The following is a 5,481-nucleotide window of genomic DNA, read 5'->3' as shown; positions in this document are numbered from 1 at the left end:
CTGGGGTTCAGTGCTGAAATATTTGGGTAAGCTTAAAACTGTGCCCACCAAGTCTAGCACTTACAGTTGTGGTATTCGTCCATGAGAACTATAGTGTGTAGTACACAATTTCAACAATGGTGAGCCTATGTTTATTTGTTTATCTGTGTTCCTTTTTATTATTCAGTTGTTGTTTTTTTAGTATTGTTATTATTAATTTCATTATTGTCACTGTTGTCACTATTATTATTACTGTTCTTATTATTATTGTCATTGTTCTTATTATTATCCTTTCTACTTTTTGGATGGGTGTCCTACATGTTCTGGGGAGGTGGGAGGTGGGGGGGAGGGGGTTAATAACTCATACAAAATGATAACGTGAACATTAGTCCTTTTGTGAATCTTGTTTCTGTGTGCATATCCTGCGTTATCAATGTTCAATACAAAAAATTATAAATAAAAAAAAAGAAAGAAATCCTCAGTCACAAGTAGAGGTCCTGCATAGAAAAGCAGAGTGCGTGCACTGGGATGAGTGTTCATGTCCATGCGATCTAATGGAAGATGCAGTCGTGGAAGAAGAATTGACAGACCTTTATGTTGGATTGTTTCAAGTCGGCCGTAATGCTATACTGTACTGCTATATGAAAATGTAATTAGTTGTGGGTCGATTCCTTCCTAATGCAACTACACACTACATGATTAGATTAGATTAGATGATACTTTATTCATCCCACAGTGGGGAAATGCCCTTGTTACAGCTGCATGTTCTACAATAAAAGCAAAACAAAGAAGAACAGGCAGACAACAGACAATGTGCAGAAGGTAGGCTGAAGTAAAGTGGCGTCACATAAAAGTATTGTAAAATAAAGTAAAGTGCAGTTGCCATAGTACAAGAAACCACATTGCAGTGTAAGTAAGTGATGTTAAAATTAAATTGAATACGTAATTAAAGTAATAATGCAAAAGCAGGTAACCATAGTGTAAGTTATATTCACCTGTGACCATAAATAATATTGAAAAAGTAAGTACTTGTAATGGAAAAATATAAATACAGATAATAAAGATATACAGATGGGGGGGGGGGGGGGGGGGAATCCACAGTCCTTGTTCTGTGCAAACATGCATTCCAAACATTAGCTGAAGTTACTTCACGGCTTTTAGTCAGTAGTCAGAAGTATAACTATCCTTTACTTAAGCCAAAGTACTAATACCACACTGTAAAAATACTCACTGTTATACTACAGTACACTAACATACATGTAGCTATTCTACACCTTGCTGAGAGGACCTAATCGGGCAAACTTGTGTGCACTCTCCTTGGTTGAGCTGGTGAGTAGCTGATCAAATGCAAATTTATTGACTAAACTGAAACATTACACTGAAATTAGGGATAACGCCGAAACAGTGTTAACGACGGAAACGGGGCCTAGTGAAAAGGGAGAAAGGCAGCCTGGGCCTCGTGAGTCTGGTAATTAGTGCTGAATATCAGAGTCCTCCCAAACATAGGCCTCCTTTTCACATCGCTCCTGTGAATAATGTCCGTGACCGTGGAAAACGTGACCACCTTTCGTCGGTATTCCATTTGTCTTGACTAAATGACTCTTTGAAACGCGGATCAGTCGGGAGCCCAGTTTCAAAATCCATCAGCACGGCAGTATCAGGTCGTTCCGCTGTTAGTGCAAAACGAAACGTTCCAACATTGTTCAGCCATTGCCCACTCATTTGGAGTTGCTCAGCAACGCGTACACATAATATAATCATAATGCATTTGTGAGCGGAGGAATGCTGACAAGTGGTCGTGAGAAAACATTTCCATTTCCCTAAGTCGAAGGCATGACGGTGTAAGTGACGGAGCAAACAGAGTACACAGCAGATAGATGGTGTGGTGTACTCTCTGTGCCTGTGCACACACGTGCTGTTTAGATAGCGTCTCTTATTGAAAGTCCTGGAAAAGGTTTCGTCACGTAGGAGCAGCGGTGAAAGACGTATTCAGATCCTATACTCTGTTACAAGTTAAAGTCCTGCATGATTCTTAAGTAAAAGAATGTATCATCAGGAAAGTGCACTTGAAGTATTAAAAGTAAAAGTACTCAATATAGTCTCCTCCCATTGTAGAAAGAGTAAAGGACCCAACCAGCTGTGTGTTTAATGGTCTCATCATCTCAGCTGGACCTGTAGGTCGTTATACTGTTGCTGTGGTTACTTTATAATACAACATCAGTTATTATACATGTATCGTGTGTTTTGTGTGCAGAAAGCTTCCTGATTGGACGAACACGTCACACAGGTCTGGTTGGTCTAGGGCTGTGCAATTAAGTAAATTGTGATTTCAATTCCCATTTTTGCTCCCAACGATCACCAAAATAGTATATATGATTATTTTGCCATGTTCTGTCATGTGATGTGAGATGCACATTGTGTTATGTATCTGGAATTGTTCATTAGCTGTGTCTAGTTATGTGTGATAAAAGCTAAAATGTAAAACAGATTTGATTCTGTGAGACACTGAAAGTTTCTCCGTTATATCCAAAGGTGAATGAGTTATAGTGTTAAATAATGGTGATTTCAATATTGACCAAAATAATCGTGATTATTATTTTTCCATAAGCCCTAGTTTCTCTCCGGAAATTTAAAGCCCGACTGTCATGGCGGCTTGTTCATATTTTACTGAAATAGTTCACCGAAACGTGTTTCTGACAACATTTTAAGGAGAAATAAGCCGAGCAGCAGAAGAATCTTCATCTCAGATCCACAAAGGTCAGTTTGAAAGATTTTCTCAGATTTTGGGAGACTCTAGTCGCGCTCATCCCCCCCGACGGACCACACCGACCAGATTGAAGTCTCTGACCTCGCCAGACTGTCCCACGGCCGATTATGGGGTTGGTGGGTCACGGCCTTATCAGACAGAGTGTGTGTCTCAGCTCATTAAATGATCTGAGGATTAATTCATATGTGAACCAACTTAAGGGGCCCCAACGGTTAATAACCCAAATATTCTCAACATTTGAAAAGGTTATCGTTAAATCCACAACCAGGGATGTTGGAACCATAATGTTGGAGGGGGTGCTGTAAGTAGATTTGCACATCTGTAGTTGGGGGTGGGTGGGGGCTCTGGTGGGCTGGTGCCCTCCCCCCCCCCAGATAATTTTTTGGGCTGTAAAAGTCTGAATTTGGTAGCTTCTGACACGTACAAATGACGCTATTTCATTATATAGCTACATTCATCTTAATTATTGCATATTTTAATGACTGTACAGATTCCTGACTGCCAATGTAGTGTAGTGAATTGTTGTAAAGAAGATGTAGGCGTTGTGTGTTTTAGCCCTCACAACTATCTGGCAGTTATTTAAATACACTTTTATGTTTATTAATCCCTCAGTGTGAGGTTTATGAAGACGTTCCACAGATGGTTAATGGATTCAATTCAATTCAATTTTTTGGAGGTTTTTATATTATATATTTTATATTACTAGAACCATTAATGCACTCGTATTAAGCTACTGCAGGGAGTTATATAACGTGATGGTATATTTTTTAAACAGGATTTTGACAACATTGCCTGTTTCAGTGTGTTTGCAGTGCATCTTTGCGGAGCCCCGGACCTATCACATTTGGAGAAAATATTTTTTGCGTGGCCTCGAGTTATCATATTGTGTCATAATGTAGCCGTTATAGAAAATGCAGCATTTCCAGAGAGCTTGTTAATGGTCTTTTTTATTAAAAAGAGTTTTGTGCTGTCGAAAGGGCCGCACATAATATGAGAGAAAACCAGAGTAGTAAACTAAATTAATTTTTGTTATACATTTTACTCGGCTGTCCTAAATATTCCCTTTTACTAAGGCTTGTAGACAGTTAAGATATGTTGCAATTTGTTTCCAGGGAAACAAATTAAACCAATATAGGTGATATGAGTCATGTAGTTACACAGTGGAGGCACCACAATATTATTTCTTATTTCTTTGTAGTTACTTATGCCTATAATACATCAACTTAGGGCTGGGTGATAAATTGATTTTATCGATTAACTCGAATGAGTAGTTAACGTTGATTTTTTTCTCCTTAACATCCGGCAACGCTCCCCTCTGGGCTCCCGTAGTTCTGAACGGGCTCAGCCCGACCCCTGCGCGTTTGCCAAAGAGATCCACAAAAAAACATGGCAGCGACAGGTACGAACATTCGTTCTTGTCTTAATTAGTAATTTTAATACTTAGGTACTTAACGGTAATCTCCGCCGAAATGACCGGTGCTCTGTCCCCGGCTGAGAGTCACCTACAGTAGGCTATTCTCGGATATCTGAACCACCAGCTACCGCTGACCTGAAGGAGCCTCATGCGGGGCACCCACCAGAGGTGGTGTTGAGGAACTCTTTTGCGGTTCCCCTATCTCGGGGAACAAGGGTTACATATGTAACCGGTAAAAACCAACATACATACGTAACCCTTGTGATACTCACACCCCCTTGCCATGTAACCCCTTGTGATACCCTTGTTCCCCGAGACACACACATACTACACATCTCCTACACCGCTGATATGACCGAGCTGTGACGGAGGTCTGTAGCGGCTGAAACAAGTAGCAACCGCCGCTCTGTAGCACGGAGCTCCTCGTCGCCGTTGGTTTTTACCGCTAGTTACTACGAAGGAGCGTGCTACAGGTATGCTACACTCTAGGGACCATGGGAAGTCAATGTACGTTACTTAGCAACAGGTGAAAACAGGAGCAAGGTTGCGCAGTAACGTTAAAATGATATGAACTTTTAGCGAGGAACGAGAAGTAAATTACCTGTATGTGTGAAAAAAGCTTTATCTCACGCATCCATTTGGTTGTTGTTAAATGTATAACATCACAGGGCTGCCAACTCTCACGTATTGGCCGTGAGACACACGCATTTGACTGGTTTTACACGCTCACACGCCACACCCCCGATTTCTCACGCTGAAGTGTCAACCCGGTCGGTCAAATTTCTGAAAGATAGAGTTTACCTATAGATCTACCTGTTGAGCCACTCGTGATCGACTAGTTGTGCTTTCAGAGACTGTGAGGGGGTTCAAGAGCGCTCCCTGTCTGTAGTTTCGAATTGTCGCAAACAGAGAACATTTTTTTCACGAGCCATCCCAGGTGCATTTCCCCGGCTTCAGGTATGAGCTCTGAGTATCACAGACCCGTCCGTCGCTTCGTGTCCACTCTCTCTGTAACAATAGAGGTGAGCAGCGCGGCTGGTAAGCGAAGCAACTTCAGTTCATGTTAGTGGACTCGCTCTGCTGGGGGCAGTGACAAGTTGCATCCGTCTAGTCCTCCGATAAAGAGCAGCATACAGCCTCCTCTAAACTCTGTCAGAGACCAGAGACCCAAATGGGCCTCGGTGTCTGTCAGACGGTCTGAATGAGATCCACCATATCAGCGGAGCAATGACATGCACAGCAGACTATATTAGCTACAACTCTCCAAATCTTGGACAACAGAGATGGGAGGAGTTGTATTTTGAATGTGCATAAAGTTGTA

At 41.6% G+C, this 5,481-nt stretch overlaps 1 long non-coding RNA gene across 1 annotated transcript in view; it reads right to left on the bottom strand.

Annotated features, from left to right (window-relative positions):
• The window catches only part of LOC116698022 (uncharacterized), a 10,861-nt gene extending 7,973 nt beyond the window's left edge, over window positions 1-2,888 (bottom strand). The window contains exon 1 of the long non-coding RNA XR_004334096.1: window positions 2,801-2,888. This is a non-coding gene — a long non-coding RNA (uncharacterized LOC116698022). The remainder of the gene's footprint in view (window positions 1-2,800) is intronic.
• Between the last annotated feature and the right edge of the window lie 2,593 nt (window positions 2,889-5,481).

This window comes from Etheostoma spectabile, chromosome 11, assembly GCF_008692095.1.
Source record: "Etheostoma spectabile isolate EspeVRDwgs_2016 chromosome 11, UIUC_Espe_1.0, whole genome shotgun sequence".
Classification (NCBI taxonomy): domain Eukaryota; kingdom Metazoa; phylum Chordata; class Actinopteri; order Perciformes; family Percidae; genus Etheostoma; species Etheostoma spectabile.
Note: the sequence above shows the minus strand (reverse complement) of the source record. Positions and strands in the feature narration are given on the sequence as shown.